Source organism: Phoca vitulina, unplaced genomic scaffold (assembly GCF_004348235.1).
Source record: "Phoca vitulina isolate PV1807 unplaced genomic scaffold, GSC_HSeal_1.0 scaffold21, whole genome shotgun sequence".
NCBI classification, from domain to species: domain Eukaryota; kingdom Metazoa; phylum Chordata; class Mammalia; order Carnivora; family Phocidae; genus Phoca; species Phoca vitulina.
Window position 1 is genome coordinate 13,343,639 of NW_022589724.1, and position 18,893 is coordinate 13,362,531.

Here is an 18,893-nt window from a genome sequence, read left to right on the forward strand (position 1 = left end):
TATGGAAGAAATAATTCTCCATATTCACCAGAGCATCCATCATAGTTGAGATGCCACTCTTCAGTGGGTCCAGAAATATATTGTGGGTCCTCATCTTCAGAGAACTATTTAAAATATAGTTCAAAAAATGGGACATTTGTGCTAAAAACAAGACTAGGTCCCCACCAGTTTTCAAAGATATACAACTTCAAACTAAAGATGAAGACTGGCAGATTTTAAGATTTGATTTTCTTAAGTAATCTCTACACACCCTGTGGGGATCAAACTTACAACCCTGAGATCAAGAGTCACGTGCTCTACCGACTGGGCCAACCAGGTGTCCCAACCGGTGGGTAGCTCTTAACAGCAGATGTGCCTTTACATTGCCTGAATCCTGGGAACGTGGTGTTTGTTATTAAAGACCTAGAAAACAAGCCCCTTGAAGGACCAACTCCAATCTCATTGGACAGGACCTTAGGAGGTGCTGTGGGCCACCCCTTCTACAGGGAAACTGTAAAGGGCGTTAAGCTGGTTCCACAAGGATCCATAGGTTCCTTATATTCTGTCAGCAAGGAGAACATCAAAAAGAACTCTGCTTGGACCAGTAAGCCTCTGACAGACCTGAAGCTACTATTTAGGAAAGCTGGTCCAAAGAAATCAAAGAATATTTCTGAATGAGTATAGAAAGATTCCATTCCTCTACCCCAGTCTTGCCCCATTTCAGCAGGAAGTAGGCTGGTCACCATTCCAATTCCCTCAAGAAGGAGGAAAGATCAAAAGACAGTTGCAGGTGGGGGGGTGGCTCAGTCGTTAAGCGTCTGCCTTCAGCTCAGTCATGATCCCAGGGTCCTGGGATGGAGCCCCGCATCGGGCTCCCTGCTCAGCGGGAAGCCTGCTTCTCCCTCTCCCACTCCCCCTGCTTGTGCTCTCTCTCTCTCTCTGTCAAATAAATAAAATCTTTAAAAAAAAAAATGGGGATTGAAACCAGTCACCAAGGGATTAACAGGGCTAATAAGCACAGCTGCACTTTTTGACCCAGACCTTATTTGGTTTGCCTTTAAATATCCCTGACTCCCCTCCTTCAGGAGGCAGGTTGGAGGCTTGCTCCCCAGACTTCTATTTGGCTGCCTCTAGAATGAACCCCTTCCTTGCCCATAATTGATGTCTCAGGGATTGGCTTTGCTGCACATTGGGCAAATGAACTTGGGTTCAGTGACAAAAACAAAACAGTGAACTGTAATGTTGGGATGTAAACAGCTTAAAACTTTGCTTCTTCATCGCCAAAAACAAACATGGTTGCTTTATGTTCAGTAAGACTGTGATGCTTTTCTTAGAACACCAAAGATGCATAGTGGACACACAATGTTACATTAGTTTCAGGTGTGCAATTTGGTGATTTGACACATTTACTAAGAGTGGAGAATTTTAATAAGGGAAACAACTCTGTATGCAGGGAAAGTGAGAATGATTATTTAAAGGGAAAACTGGGCGCCTGGGTGGCTCAGATGGTTGGGCGTCTGCCTTTGGCTCAGGTCATGATCTCAGGGTCCTGGGATCGAGTCCCACATCGGGCTCCCTGCTCCTTGGGAGCCTGCTTCTCCCTCTGCCTCTCTCTCTCTCTCATGAATAAATAAATAAAATCTTTAAAAAATAAAAAATAAAGAGGGAAAACTTAGGACATCAACACTTCCCCTGCATACAGAGTGTGTCCACTATCCTCAAATTCAAAACAAAAGAACAAATTCTTAACTCTTAGAAACCGTAGTTTCTAGTGAAAACTAAGTAGATTACCCATAAAACTTCATTAGACATTACACAAAATTCTAAGAGTTTTTTTTTTCCTTTTCCTTCTCTGACAGATTTTGCAACAGATAACATGAATAGCATGAGCCTACCTGACTTGCAGTAAACACAGGCAGAACGAAAGTTTTACATTATAATTTATGGATCCATTACTGGCCATTTTCCTCCAGAGTCTAATGAATATTGTTATCAAGTACTGTTGGGAAAAAAAAAAAAAGATTGCCCAGTTTGGGAGAATAAGCCCAAAGGGCTGCATGCAGGCTCTCAACTGTCATTTCCCATTTTTCAATTAGAACACGGCTGGTTTTATCCAAAGTATCAAAAGCTACAGCGACACACCAAAGAAGCTCAGAGTACCTCTGTGAGCATTAATTTATTCCTCCCTGAAAGTTGGGGCTTCACCAATGGAACCAAATGGCTTCCTAGTTAACCCCTTTTTTTAAGGATTTTAATTATTTATTTTAAAGGTGGGGTTGTGGAGGACAGAGGGAGAGAGGGAATCTCAAGCAGACTCTGCGCTGAGCGTGGAGCCCAACAGCAGGCTGGATCTCACCTGAGATCATGACCTGAGCTGAAACCAGGAGTCAGCCGCTTAACCAACTGAGCCCCCCAGGCGCCCCAATCCCTTATTAATGGAGCAAGAAAAAAGGCTAAGAGAGCCAAACCAAATGGGAGTAAGCTCACCTGTCCTCACAGAGTTCTCACCAAGAGATGTCTGTCCAAACGGAAACCAAAAAATGGTTTCTTTGCCACAAGAGTTGAACTAAGCATCGAAGGTTGGTGGTGCGCAGTCAGGATGGGGTCCTGGGGACGGTCCCTAGGACAAAGAGCCTGGGCAGCCTGCTTGCACTCCTCAGGGGACTCCTGTTACAGGCCGGGGGCCCAGAGCCGCGGGCAAAGAGCTCGTGGCAAGCTTGCCCAATTTGTAACCGAACCCGGGTTTGTGGGCCTGACACGCAGCAAAGCCAAACTGCAAGGAACGGGTTAATTGGAGAAGCAGCCAATCAAGGAGATGGGAGAGCAAGCCTCAACTCTGCCTCCCAGAAGGAGGACAGTCAGGGATGTTTAAAGGCAAAGGAAAGAGAGGTCAGGGTAAAAAGTCTCAGTTGTGCCTAGTAGTCCTGTTAACCCTTTGGTTACCGGTTTCATTGCCATGGCACTTCATGGGTTTTACTTGGATTTTAGGGAACCTTTGGGAACTGTGGGGTTCTGTGTAACACATCATAATTTTTCCTATTTAAAATAGATATGGAGGAACTGGAACTCTCATACACTGCTGATGGAAGCATAAAATGATGCTAGAAGAGTTTGTCCCCTTCTTTAAAAAATTAAACATACACCTAGTATATGGCCCAGCCATTCTGCTCCCAGGTATAACCTGAGAGAAGTGTGGGTGGCTCAGTTGGTTAAGCGTCTGCCTTAGGTTCAGGTCATGATCCCAGGGTCCTGGGATTGAGCCCCACATCGGGCTCCCTGCTCGGTGGGGAGCCTGCTTCTCCCCCTCCCTCTGCCACTCCCCCTACTTGGCTCTCTCTCACTCTGTCGAATAAATAAAATCTTTTTTTAAAAACGGTGTGTCCATAAATAGACTTGTACATGAATGTTTATTGTGCGTTATTTGTAATAGTCAATTGTCCGCCAACAGACGAACGGGTAAAAATTTTTAGTATATCCATAAACCAGGACACTATTCAGCAATAAAAAGGAATGGACGATTGGTGAGCACAACATGAATGAGCCTCAGAATAACATCCCAGCTGAAAGTAGCCAGAACAACAACAAAAGAGTACATACTGATGATAGCATTGATATAAATCTCTAGAACGTGCAAACTCTAGAGAGACCATGGATCAGTGGTTGCGTGGGACTTGAGTGACGGGTGGGAGGGAGGGATTACAAAGAAAGCTTTCGAAGACCACGGATATATTCACTATCCTGACTGTGGTGGTGGTTTCATGGGTCTATCTACATAAAACCTCATCAGATGTTATACCTTAAATATGTACAGTCGATTGACAATTACACCTCAAAGAAAATTAAAAATGGGAAATAACTTTCCAGTTGGCATTTTCACATGGAACCTCCGATGGTCATGAACATGATTTTCGTTCCTGACGTTAAGCGGGAAATGCCTGTATGTGGAAGACAGGATTAGTGAGCTTGCCACGCAAGTTCTCCCAGCACAGGGCCCCTGCAGGTCCTAATTCTGAACTCTGCGTCTCCTGCGGGTGTCAGGAGGAGGAGACCAGAAGGGTCTGGGGGTTCCCTGACCCCCAGGTTCTAAAAAGCACCTGTACCAGCCTCCCCCTTAGGCCTCTGTAGCCTCAACCTTCCTGGTCTCCCAGCAGCTCCGTTGGGCTGCCTTCCGCTCCATGCTTCGGCCTGCAGAGAATCTGAGGAAGCCAGCGTGAGCCCCAGACCTTCGGGAAGAGGCTTTCCAAAGTGGCCCGTGTGCCCTTCTTGCCCGACCCGGCAGCCGCCCCCTCCCCCGCCCCGGGACGTCCGGCGGTGTCTGAGCTGCGCCTGGGCGGCAGCGGCGGTTGCAATGAGCGCGGCCGGCCACCAGGCGGCGCCAGGCCTCCCGCGGACGTCCGCGCAGCGCGGCCTCAGCCAGTGCACCTGCCCGCCGGAGGTGCACCCTTCCAGGTTCATCTCTCCCTACTGAAGGGAGCCAAGTCTGAGCAGAGGCATTGAGAGGCCGTCTGTGAGGGGGCCAAAGCCTTTGGGTTCCTCTGGGCACCGGGGCTGATCTGAAAAGGTCAATCTGCGATTTCCCCTCCCACCCGCGGACGCCCCGCAGCTGCAAAGGCCTGGTTTGGGGCCCCTCCCGGCATCCCTTCTCCGCAGTGACAGTTCTAGAGATTTTAAAGATTTGTGAGGAAACCAGCTTATTCCATCCTTACATAAATGTTTTTCATTTTGGCTATACTTGTGAATCACCTGGGGGGGGGAGGGCTTGAAAAATCCTGATGCCCAGGACATGTGGAACTTCCCTCACCTTTTACTGACCAAAGCAAGTCATAGAGCCACATCTAATTTCAGCGTGCCCAGGAGAAACAGATGGTCAACACAAATATCACAGCCCTCCGGGTGCCTAGGTGGCTCAGTTGGTTGATCGTTGTAAAGATTAAATTAGTTAATATTGCAAAGCGTCTGCCTTCAGCTCAGGTCATGATCTTGGGGCACTGGGATTGAGCCCCACATCAGGCTCCCAGCCGAGCAGGGAGCCTGCTTCTCCCTCTCCCCCTCTGTTCGTGCTCTCTCTCGCTATTTCTCTCTCAAATAAATAAATAAATAAATAAATAAATAAATAAATAAAATCACAACCCAAAAGAAATAGAAAACTAGTAAAGAAAAAAAGGTACTAAAGATGATGGCACAATGATTTTATAGATTAATTCTCTTTAATTTAAATGCTACTCTAAAGAATAGATCATTTGAAGCTATTTCAATTATTTTCAGGTGCAAAGCTCCCTTATCTGTCTTATGAAGTTAGCATTATCTTAAAATCTGATGAGAACCATTGAATAAAAATGCATTATGGATGAAGAGCAATTGTGGAGGTGTGTGTAAGAATTACAATGAAATTATTAGCAAACTGACTCCAGAAATGTAGTAAAGGAATAATAACAGCAAAGGCTTTAGGTAGTACTTACCATGCGTCAGGCACTGTTCTAAACGCTTTGCAGTATTAACTAATTTAATCTTTACAACAATCTACTATTTAGATGTTACTCTTACTATTCCCCTTTTATTTTTTTTTTAAGATTTTATTTATTTATTTGAGAGAGAGAATGAGAGACAGAGAGCACGAGAGGGAAGAGGGTCAGAGGGAGAAGCAGACTCCCTGCCGAGCAGGGAGCCCGATGTGGGACTCGATCCCGGGACTCCAGGATCATGACCTGAGCCGAAGGCAGTCGCTTAACCAACTGAGCCACCCAGGCGCCCAACTATTCCCCTTTTATAGATGGGGAAGAAATGCGTGGATTCTTGTTATAGTCCTTGCTTTAGAGCTGAGATGAAAAAAGTACAGTGAAGGTGAATGGAGAATGGCAACTCAGAGATGGAGACGCTTCTGCACTTTTCCTGGCCCTAAGGGAATGTGGACACGTGGGCCCCACTGTCAGTTTGGGGAAGAGGCGTAGCAATATAAATATCACACAAGATGACTGCTAATGTAGCAATCTCTTTTTTTGTTGTTGAGTGAAGGCTCATATATGTATGTGCTGCAAGAGTCTGAGTCAAACCAGCCAAGCTGATTTGAGGGAAGGGAGATAGTAAGGTAGGGATGAAGGCTGTCCCCAGCTCCCCACGCACTCAGTCCCTCCTTTTCTTCTGAGCCCTGCAGAGCTGCTCTTCCATTTTCGTCTGTAGATACAGAGACCTCTGGTGCCCTCAGGCCACCCCGACTCAACTCTGAAGACTGGATCACATTTCAGAAACATTCATCTCCTTCTATGGGACCAAGTCTCTGCCTACCATTTCACTAATTTCTTGAACCTCAACTTCTTTCGAGCCCCCCGGGGGGCTGGACAGAAATGGCAGGGAGGTAGCACTCTGGCCAGGGTTGTAGGAGGTGGGGAGGCGGGTCATGAATGGATCCCTTCTTCCTCTCTCAGAGGTTGATTCCTAGGCCTGCTCTTCTTGGGTGTGTGAGGGACAGCCAGGCCCCCTTCCAAGAGCCCAGTGCTTTATGAAGCAATCTCCTTCCCATCTCTCCAATTCCACCAATGGGTAAAATTCCGAAGGTCCCACATTCTTCTGTCTGAACAGAGACACTCTCCTGAAAACATTTGGGCAAGACAAGGGAGGAAGAAGATGGGTTCTCGAATCCTTCCTGTGCAGGTCAGGGAAACCCACTTATTAAGGCAATGAACATGGGGCGCCCGTGTCAGGTGTTGGCTAATGTGGTGAACAAAAGCACCTCCTTGACTTCATGGTACTTACATTCTTGAGGGAGGGGGCCCAGGCAATAAACAAATAAATAGGAGAGGCCAAAGAAGGCGGAGAAAGAGTGCTACTTGATCTTTGGGGTTTGGAAGAGTCCTCTGCAGGGTGACGCACAGGGGCCGGAAGACGGTGAGGGAGTGGGCCATGCAGATATCTGGGGGATGAGAATTTCAGACAGAGGGAACAGCAAGGACAAGAGTCCAGAGATGGGATTGCTCGCGGGGTGTTTGAGGAAAATGGTGTGCATAACAAATTCAGGCTTAACAGAAACATGGAGAATGAAGGTAGTTGTGTCAGGTCGTGGGAATCCTGGCCGCTGGATAATGGTGTCTGTGCTGCTGACCAGGTCTCATCTCCCAGGCCAGGCTCTCCTGAACCACCCGGCACTCTAGTTCTCTATTAGGTTAGCCAGTAATTGTCTATTATTCTAATAATCAAAACAGATCCATCATACATTTTTTGAAACCAACAGAACAGTGTTTCTGAAATGCTAATTTTTAAGAACAACAGTGAGTATCTCGATGGGCTGGCTTCCAGGAGCGCAGTCTGCACTGAAGTTCTGTCCTGGGACAAGAGGATCAGATGACAAAGTCCTCTGAGCCATGAGTAGAAATCTGGAACCTTCATCCTTGTCCTAAAAAGGTTAATACGCTTCAACCAAAGATCACCAGGAACATACTGGAGTTGAACAAGCTGGGTTTATTATTGCAGGGAGGAAGAGTGCTCACCATGTGGAACCAAGAGCATCTCAGTAAGGGAGGGTTAGGAAGAACCCATTACAGGATTTGGGGAGGATCTGGGGAAGCTCTAGATTGGGTGCTGTCAAAAAAGCAGGGGCAAGTCTGATTGGTTATCTTAATAAATCTTATCTATTAGGAGTGGAGATGAGCATGAGGAAAAAGAAGTAGAATTCACTCATTTTAGCAGAGAGAGGGGGCATATTTGCAAAATGACCTTGTTTTTATGATCTCAGAGTGCCGTTGTCTGATGTTGATGTTTTATGAGATTGTTTATGTCTAATAGCATAACCATAATGGTCTAGCTGTGAGCATCAGGCCAGTTTGTGAGAACACTGAAGCCTAGCGGTGGGAGTCAGGCTGGTTCCAGAATAGCAGGGGCTGTTTTTTTTCCTTCTCAAATGGGTGGTGGTATCTCCTTAGCAGGCCACAGGTAGTCAGCTTCCTTCTGTGACCCCATGGCCATTGTGACACTTTCTCCCAACCCTGCATGAGTCACTGCATGAGTGACCCAGCTCTGTACTCAGAACCCAGAGGACGGTGCTGCTCTGGCTTGTTTACCCACATCATTTCTTTCTTTCCCTTCCTTGCCCTTCCCTTTCCAGAAAGACTGCTCTGCTTCTGATCTACTATATCTTCACTCCTTGCTTTCCAGTCTCCTGAACATTTCTTGACTCATTTGCATAAAGTGTCTGGAGTGGGAGGGTAGGTTTCAGTGGGAGCTCAAGCCGCCATCTTGACCTGAGAACAAGAGAGGGTCTTTCTGTTCTTCCCTCTTGGCTGACATGTGGCACTTCCCAGCGGTCTCCCATCATCATTGTGGCCCTCCTTGCATTGTTATTGTTGGTAATGTCTTAAGCGTTCTCAAGGGTATGTTAAACCATGCGTCTCTGGGTATCAGCTGTTCTATCCCTTAAATGCTAACATTTAAAAATGAGGGGTCCTTTGGGGCACCTGGGTGGCTCAGTCGGTTAAGCCTCTGCCTATGGCTCAGGTCATGAGGGTCCTGGGATCGAGTCCTGCATCATGGAAGGGGCTGGGCACAAGGCAGTGAACCATTGTGGCATTCTATCTGTAGCTCGATTTAAAGAGTCACTCCAGGAGCACCTGGGTAGCTCACTCTTGATTTTGGCTCAGGTCATGATCTCAGAGTCCTGAGATCGAGCCCCACGTCGGACTCTGCGCTCAGTGCAGAGTCTACTTGAGATTCTCTCTCCCTCTCCCTCCCCCTCCTGCTGTGTGCACGCTCTCTCTCTCACTCAAATAAATAAATAAATAAATAAATCTTTAAAAAAAAGTCACTCCTGCCCTGTGACCATTCCTAATTCCGCTCAACCACTATCCGGGCACTGGTATTTTGAGGTCTATATAACTTTAGCCATTATGGGCTGGCTATGGGTTTTCCTGCCTCTTAGATGGAAGAACTGACCTTGAATGGGTGGCAAAGGCTGTGTACTTTATTTCCTCCATTCGATTAACCAACATCAATATCCCAGTAGGCACTTTTTTGCTAAAAATTGGCAAATAGATTTTAAAATTTATATGAAAATGCAAAGGGTCTAGAATTTGACAAATTTGAAAAAATGATGAACAAGTTGGAAGATTAACATTATTCTATTTCAAGATTTTTAAATAAAGCTACCATAATAAAGACCATGTTGTATTAGCATGATCAACACATATATGAATGACTGATTTTTGACAGGGGATATGATATTTTCAACAAATGATGCTAGAACAATTGACTATCCATTCAGTGAGATGAATTTCAATCCTTACATCGTATGCAAAAATTAACTCAAAATGGATCATAGACATAAATTGAAAACCTAAAACTACAAAACTTTTCAAAGAGAACAGAGGAGAAAATCTCTGTGACCTTACATTAGGCAAAGATTTTCTAGATACAATACCAAAAGCCTGAGTCATAAAACAGAAATTTCACAAATAGGACATCAACAAAATTAAAGAGTTCTGTTCAAAAGTCACAAAAGAATGAAAGAGACAATTTGGGAGAAAATACCTGCAAATAAATAAATAGATACATTTATATATAGTAATTCAGTACTACAGCTAATAGTAATGAAGATGAGGAATAAAAGGGGAAAGAATAAAATGTGATTTGATTCATTTAAAGACTGACCACTCCAGGGGCAGAGCCAGAATTTCCTCCCTTTAGATGAGTAGAGCTTCACCTAAAGAACACAAGTTTTAATAGACGTCAGTCCTCTCCCAGTCCAGTGGAGAGGGAGAGAGAGGGTGTCTGGGAAGTAAAGGTTTTGTGGGGAAAGGGCTGAGAATTGATTTGTCCTGCCAGCCTATGGGACCCAGGGAAATGGACCCCTGCCCTTATGCTAGGGGACAAAGAGCACCTCTGATGAGCCAGGCTCAATCAGCACAACGGGAGCAGATTGATGAAGGGTATTTCTTGGCCTCTGCCACTGTATTGGGGAGCTAGTCTTTGCACCTTCTCTTTTATGGGATCAGCTGAGTAGGGTCCTGATTCTTGTTAAGGGTAGCCAGTGATTCCAGGCTGAACTGCCTAGGCCCCAAATATCTACCAATCCTTTAAGACCAGAGAGCCAATATTCAATTATATAGCCACATTTCAAACATGAAACCTGAATCCAAACTGCTATATTACGGTCAAGTTGCTTCAGCAACTTTTATATTTAAGGCTTTTAGGCTTCATCAAACTTAGGAACAATCTGGTAATCAAAGAAAGAAGGTCTTGTTCAAAGTCACATTTGTTCAAGGATGGGATTGTGCCAGAATCCACTTACCAAGGCAAATAGTTACAATGAGGATGCAGCAGTACAAATATCATCTGTCCAAGGGCCTGATATATAAAAATAATATTTTAATGTCGGAAATAGAGTAAGAACTCAGTATTAGATAAGTACTTTACAAATATCCCTTCATATAATCCTCGTAAGAGCTTTATATGATAGGGATTATCCTGTTTTACAGAGGTATGAACTAAGATTCAGAGAGGTTAAGTAAACCAACCAGGATCACACAGCCAGTCTGTGGGAGAACCCATTTGAACCCAAGACTGTCTGACCCCAGAGCCCCTACTCTTATGACTTCACTTGTCAAAGATCAAAGCTTGATGTTTCTGACACGAAGGACAAATGGGATAGGAACAAGCAAAGCTTTAGACCCTCAGAGGCATCTGCCTGGTAGTTACGACTGAGGAAGCCACATAGAGATTTCTCAGAAATGTGCAACTGTGGGTGTAGCCGCCAAGAGTCTGACCTAGTGAAGGGCAAGTAACAACTCTTTTTAGTAAACAGATATTTGATAGTTGAATGGGTGGGTGGATGAAATGGAGAGATCGTTCTTCTCATAAGGAATTAGGAGATACTTCCATACCAAAAAGGAAAAATTCTTCCCTTCCATCCATGGCTTCAAGTGCAGAACCTGGTCACCAACACATTAGGATTTCCTCACTCAACACCAAATACAGGGCATTTTATAAGTGACCCAAGAGAGGGTTGACAGTCTACCAGGTGGTTGAGAAATGATTGGCCTACATCGTGTCTCAGCGTGTGGGCAAGGGGCTTATGGAATCCATATACGAATGGATAACAATCCATTTATGGCCAGGTAGCTCGATTGAAACGAATTGGCTGACTGGAAATGGACTTAGTGACCTTGTCTTCAGTCATACTCTTTTAATTAGTTAAACAGATCACTCACTGAGAAAGCCAGTGAGAACATTCAAGCCATGTTATTAATACCAAGACATCATCAGTGCCAAGAAGAAGAGGAAGAAACACAAGCTTATTTACTTCATGTGCCAGAATGGAAGAATTTTTTGGTCCCCAGCACCCAGCGTGATTATACATTCTCTTGGTACCAACTCAAATCCAGTTCTAAAATATCCACTCCCTTTATGGATGAAAGGTTGCTTGGAGTTAACAGCATACCATCTGTGTCCTCTGGAAAGCAGATACTGAGACAGATTTGGGGTGTAAAAGGCTTATCATGGAGTAACATTTGTGAAAGGAAAAAGGAGGAGGCAGGATTAGAGAAGGATTAAGAAAAGATGACGTAGATCTAACAAAAGTTTCTGTCAGCCCAGTGGGAAGCTCTGAAGGATGTAGAAGAGTCCTGCGTCAGGCAAAAATTGGATAGGACTTTGTACCACAGTCGTGTTCAGTCACTGGCTGGAGCCACCTCAAGAAGACCAGCACCTCTGCTCAAGAATCGAGGCAAATCTGAACAGTGGAGGCTGTCAGCTAACCACACTCCTCACAGCTCAGCCACGAGCCCTTTCTTGGAGGGGGATCTGAGCAATACATCTCCATGTCTGGCATACGATCCTAGTATCCAGAAATAAGTCTCCTCAAAGAGGTCCATAGTTCTCTTCCCACATAGGGTAGGAGCAGAGGTGAAAGCAGAACCTTTTACCTTCTTTTCTTTTTGGGGGGGGTTCCTTTTTTTTATTTAAATTCAATTTCTAACATCAAATTTCTACCACAGCATGAGGGCTCCCTGTAAGTCAGAAAACCAAGTGATTATTGCCTTCAGCAAGTACTTATGTGCATATGGCCCCAAGCTACCCAGAGGGCCATCTTTCCATTGAAAAGATAATAGCGACTTTGGAGTCAGAAAAACCTGGATTCAAATTCTGACTACAATGAACCCCTGTGAGCCTCCCTTTCCTCAAAGAGTTGTTGTGAAGATAACATGAAAAAGTTTAGAAAGTGCTAGAATGCAAAATACGTTCCCAATAAATATTAGTCCTTGCACTCTCTTCCTCTCCTCTTCTGAGGCTAGAGACCGTGTTTGGTATTTCTTGTGATCTCCACCCTCCCCCTCCCTCTGGTCCCCCAACCCCAGCCAGCTCCTAGTAGAATCCCTGGACTCTGTGTAGCAAGTTTTCAATAAATCTTCGCTGTTTTATGTATGTCTTGTCTGTGACCTAGGCAATTTCTTTCCCTTCTCTGGCCTCAATTTACCCAGGATAAAAATCAAAAGATTCAGTGGTTCAATAACTGGAGGGCACTAGTCCTGTGAGGTTTTGGAAATGGGGCAGGGGGTGTGGCATTTTTGGTTTTTACAGTGACAGGTGAGGGCTACTGACATTTGGTGTCCAGGATCCAGGGATGCCAACCCTTCTGCCATACCTAGGCTAGCCGCCCACGATGGAACTGTTTCATCCAACACATCAATAGCGCTCCCATTAGGAAGCATTGAATGATCTCTATAGGGCTTGGCAAATTTCACCTTCTGACAACAAATTGATGCTTCTCTGGTGTTTTTTTTTTCAAAGGATGGACGATCGCAGCTGCACTACAAAGGCCTGTTTTGCTTAAAGGAAGATATTTTTTGTTTCCAAACATTTCAGCAATTTCCAGATTATTCCGTGCCAAAAATACCGGAAGTGCAGCAAGGTGCGGTGTGGCCCGCTGGTGGCCAGCCAGAGGACCACACTGCGTCCCAGCCCCACTTCTGGTGCTCCCGGATCCACTGGAACAGCCCCTACCGCTACCTTGCATCCTGCGTGCATTGTGAGGTTTCGGCCATCGGGAGTATTAAATGGTTGCTCATTTCTGTCATATGCATACATACAAATATAATTTGCAACTATTAGCTGAAGAGTCTCAGCGGACTACAGAACTGGTACAGGTTACGTTCTGAAAATTGGGAAGTCTGTTATTTTGACAAATTTGAGAAATCTAGCAAAAGCTCTTGGCTCTCCTCTTCATCTCGTTGATTTCCATCCATAACCTAACCCTAATCCGAACGAATTTTCTACACAGCTTCCAGAGCAAACTTAGAAAAACGGTAATGAGATCACTTTACTCCACAGCTCAAAAGCTCCATCTTCCCATCCCACCTAGAAAACCATCCAAAGAGCTTGTGCTGTTGACCTCTCCAAGCCCAGCCTCATGTCCAAGTCTGCTCCCACTTTCACTGGTCTTTCTGCTGTTGCCTGAACATGTGAGCTCGTTGCCAACTCATGACCTGTGCAATTGCTACTCCTTCTGCCTAAAACGTGTTTCTCCGACCTCGTTGCTAGGCTGGTCTCCCCAAAGTCACTGTCTAGCCCTGCTTTATTTTCCTCCATAGCACGGAGTCCCTGCAATTTTATTATACATTTATTTTGTTGCTTGCTTATTGTCTGTCTCTCTGAATAGAATGTAAACTCTGGAGAATAGGGCTTTTGTCTGCTTGTTTCCTGCTGTGTCTTAATGCCCAGGACAGCATCTAGCACAAAGCAGGAGCTCAACGTGACAAAGAATAAAGGAATGGTAAGACTCTGGCTATGTGGCATGTCAAAAATCCTACTATGGATGTTTCATGCCAGAGTGTCTTTTTTTTTTAATTTGTTTGTTTGTTTAATTTCTAAGAACAAGCACTGTGAGAATAAAATAAGATCTACTTCCATGTCAATTCTGGAGCTACGTAAGTAGACCAAATCACACCAGTGATAAAATACATCAGTTCTGGGAACTGAAGAGACAATGCTTATGCTTTTACAAATCTTTTCACATCCTCTCAATTGAACATTTTGCCAACGTTTCTTAAAAGAGAAAAACAATCAAAGACCGCAGATAATTATGTATCGAAAATAACAGGAAAATTATTAATACACTCTGCCCCAGATGGTTCAAATTGGATCATTTCCAATTTCCAGTCTTTTCTCTCCCCAAGATGGGAATCAACACAGCCACCTTGCCCAGTGTGTGTTGGGGGAGAGAAGCACTCAGGATCCCTCTAGTTTTCTTGTTTACAGGATGCACTCAAGGGCTTTCACAAGCCTCAGCCTCCCTGTGGCCAAGGCGGAGGATTTTTGCATTACCTCCATCACCCTTGCCGCGGGGTGAGCCTGAGACTGTTGCTCAACAGGAGCAGGACATGGAAAGAAGAGCCAGACACGGCAAGGTGAGGGTAGGGAGGTCAAGTACAAGCTGGAATCTGCTGGGCACCTTTGCATCTATCTGTCCATCACCTTGTCTGACTACAGTGACCTTCAGAGAGTCATGGCCACTGCTTTACTTCCAAATTTCATGCACACTCTTCTTTTGGCTAACTCTAACCGGAACTATACAGGGAAAGCATTGCTGGAAAACACAGTTCTCAGTTTAACCAAGCTAACAGAACACAAGCCACTATATGGTCATGAAGACCATGCTTAGGAGGTGAGCTGAGCTGAGACCCGAAGGATGGGAATGTGCCAACCCCAGGAAGCGTCTAGGCAAGAGCTTGCAGACAGAGGGAACCGTATGTGCAAAGGTGTAGCTTATGTGAAGAACAGAAAACAGACCAGGGTGGCTGGATCATAAGGAGAGAGGGAGAAAGGGTATGAAACAAAATGAAGCAAGAAATAGGGAATGGCCAGATTACATTGGGCTTTATTTATTTATTTTTTAAGATTTTATTTTTTTATTTGTCAGAGAGAGAGAGCATAAGGACAAGCAGGGGGAGTGGTAGGCAGAGGGAGAAGTAGGCTCCCGGGGCTCGATCCCAGGACCCTGGGATCATGACCTGAGCCGAAGGCAGACACTTAACCGATGAGCCACCGAGGCAGCCCACAGTGGGCTGTATAAGGGCAGGAGTTTGTATTTTGTCTCAAGGACAAGCCATTGAAGAGTTTTAAGCAGGGAAGTGATATGACTGGATTTCAGTTTTCAAAGATGACGTGGTGCTATGAGCTAGAATGCACTGCAGTGGGATGAGGGGGGCACTAGTGAACACCCTTACACGTGTGTGTGTGTGTGTGTTTCTGTGATCTGGATTTCTAACAGGAGGAATCTCTTGGTCAAGAGGTAAGCACATTCTACCTTTAGATATGAATCCAAATTGCTGAAATATCACCTCCTTGCAGGGCCCTCTAGGACCCTGCCACCTAGGTATGCCGACCTCCAATCTTCACTTTGTGGCACCCTATGTATTTTCGTCTTCTCAGTGGCATTGATATATAAAACCTTGTGTTTATTTTATCATCTGTTTTTCTTACGAAGGCAGGACTTTGTCTTATTCCCCATTTGACTTAGTGCTTAGGACAGTGACTGCCATAGTAAACAGTAAGCAAAGATTTACTGAAAAGATAATTGCCCTCCAAAAGTCCTGCACAGATTTATACTTTCAGCAACACTATATGAAAGCCTGGTTTCCAAATTCCTCAACCAAGAAAGGATATTACTACTCTTTTTGGCAGGGGGAGGAGGCAAATCTAAATGATATTTTGATATTTTGGTTGTTTCTTTACATTTTAAAATTAAAACTACAGTGACATATCTCTAGAAACTAACAAGAATGGCAAAACCTGGAAGAATTCTCATACATTGTTGGTGGAATATAAAATGATACAGTGGATTTATATGACGGTGAATGAAAAGACCCAAAATTAAGGAACATCACACACTTAAATTTGAGAACACTGGAGGAGAAGAAAAGAACCTAAGAGTTAACAACAATAACAACAACAACAACAACAAAGTCATGTGCAAAATCAGATGGCATTCTTAACAAAAACACTAGAAGCTCAAAAATGATGGCAAAATAACTTCAAACTCATGAGAGAAAGTGATTTTTAACCCAGAGTTTACAAAATCCAGCCAAACAACAAGTCAAATGTAGGAATAGGATCAACACTGTCTCACCAATGAAAAGTTGAACATATTCACTTCCACGAATATTTTACCGGGAAGTTTCTGGAGGAAGAGAGTCACAAAATGAGGAAGGAAGCAAAGAAAAGAAAGATGTGCACACGAAGTGGTACACAAGAGAAGCAAAGGGAGATCCACGAATAACGGGAAAGGAACGTTCTAAGACGAGAGCCAGCACCTGACTGGAGAGGGGGGAAGAGCGCCAGGATTGCGTCTCCAAGTTTAAAAGGAGGAGGAGGAGAAGGATAAAACAGGAAGAAGAGGAAGAAAATAAATAATTAAAAGGCAATTTACACTTCCGCCACATACTTAATGAATAAAGGAGAGATACATAAAGAAAATAAAACTACAAAACAGTAAGTAACTCTAAGGAAAATGGATGTTTCTGGAAGAAAAGATGTGTAATAACATTACACTACGAAGTTCCAGTATAAGTCATATTAAGAGGGACCAAATAAGGTAACGCCATCAGCGCAGCCACCTGTCAGGAAGCCTGCGCGCCCAGCCTGCTATTCATGTTCTTCGTGCAAGTAGCCCTGGACGGGCTGGAGACTCACCCTCCAGGGAGCCGGCATACAGCCCACAGCCCCACGGTGCACCTGGCTCAGTGGGTAGTTGATCCATGCTCTGCTCAGCACTCAGGCAGCAGGGATTGACCTGTAAACCAACAGATGAATCAAATGTATGGGGCACGTGCTTCTGAGCAGGGCTCATTCCTCGGGAGTGCAACCCAAGGGGACAATGGAACAGGTGCATGGACAGAGGATAGTCACACAATAAGTATGTCTGCCATTCCTCGTTATTCATTTGCCTATGACGTTCCCCAGGTCCCATGAACAGAGGATTGCAGTGGACCCACAGTGTGTAGGAAGGAGCTCAGTGAGACTCAAGAAAGGTGAAGTGTGTTTTATGTACAGCTGAGTAAGTACAGGTTCTGACGGCCAAAAAGAGGCCAAGTTTTCTGTTCAAACGAGAAACTCGCTTCCATCTCAGCAAGAAGGCAGTGGTGTTGTAAGAAATACAAACGATACCAAGGAACTGCATCTTAACCTTTTTCACTAGTTAGATCCCTGCATTTACTGATGCTGAAAATTATGACAAAGACAGGAAAGAAAAGGTAGCGCAACATGGAGTCCCTTTTCCTCTTGGTCCTTACTCACTCATCAAGAAGCTGGAGGGAGACAGTGTTGGTGGAATGTGCACATGTCAAGAAATGATATAAAAAGTGAGTTAGGGGCGCCTGGGTGGCTCAGTTGGTTAAGCGACTGCCTTCGGCTCAGGTCATGATCCTGGAGTCCCTGAATCGAGTCCCGCATCAGGCTCCCTGCTCGGCAGGGAGTCTGCTTCTCCCTCTGACCCTCCCCCCTCTCATGTGCTCTCTCTCATTCTCTCTCTCTCAAATAAATAAATAAAATCTTCAAAAAAAATAAAAAATAAAAAGTGAGTTAGTTTTGTGTGGCATTTTTCTACTGTTCTGGAAGAATGAAATGCATGTGCATGTATGAATTACAAAAGCAGCTTAATTTTGGTGATTCTACATATGCGTTGAATGCAGTTTATTGCACTTAAAGCCAACATTGCACAATAGGAAGATGGAAAGGAAAATTTATGCTAATAAATGACAATGAAGACCACAAAAAGGGAAAAGCTCTTCTATTATTGGACCTTTGGGGGCACATTTTTCCTGGGTTTTTTTGAACAAGGATTCCGGCTTTTCATTTTGCACTGGGCCCCACAAATTAGGTAGCCAGCCCTGCTTCTGAGGTCCAATCCCCTCGACACTTTTCACTAGTGCCTTGTTTTCTTCTCCCTCCCCACTTAACTAGTGGTTGTCTAATTTTTTCCCCATTTTTTCCAAAGAATGAGGATTCTGACTTATATTAGTTCTATTGCCTATTTTACACATCACTAATATCTACTTTTATTTTTATTCTGTCCTTTCTTTCTTTGTTTTACCTTGATGATTTTAGTGGCTTTTTGAGATGGGAATTTAATTAATTTCTGTTTTCTCCCATCCTAATTGACACGCCCTACAGTCTAAATTCTGACTCCCTATCCACTGCTAAGCCAGCAGAAATCTCCCCGGCCCTGGGGTTCCATGTTAAAATGAGAGGCAAAATCTTTTTTCAGCGGGCGAATCGACAGTTTCAAGACGGCACGGCCCTGGGAGGTTGTAGTTGAGGCTGGCGGCCGCTAGGCGGAGACAAAGCACTGCCTCCAGCGCGACCCCACGGGGGTCTAATTAGTCGTCCGCCAGACTTCCAGAGCGAGGTTAGCCCCCCACCCGCTCTTTTCCATCCCTCTCCTCCCACGGGGCCCTCGCCAAGCCCTGGACGCGGGCCAAAGAGACCCGTCGAGAAACTGAGCAAGTAGAAATAATATTTCAGAATTGGAAATTCAACTTCTTTGATGAAATGGGGAAATTACTCCAAAAATACAACTTAGCAAATCTTTCACAGCATTAAATAGAAAACCTGAATTTGAACGATCTATTAAAGTGCTGGGTGACCATGGATGAGTCAGTTAACTTTAGCACCTTAATTTCTTATACTATTTAATTTAGCAACCAACAAGTGTTTGTTCTCCTTCCTGTAAATCTAATCTAAAAGGTGGAACCTTTAAAGAGGGTCCTTCACTGCTATAATGGTTACGTTTATTCTTGTTACTATGTTTTGTTTATTCTTTTACAATCTTTTTCCCCCTAAAGCAATGTTTTTTGCTTTTTCCATTTTTTTTGGTAAGGATTTGAAGAGAGTCATGCCATAATTCTATCAGTGGTTGTAATAAAACTCTTTCAAAA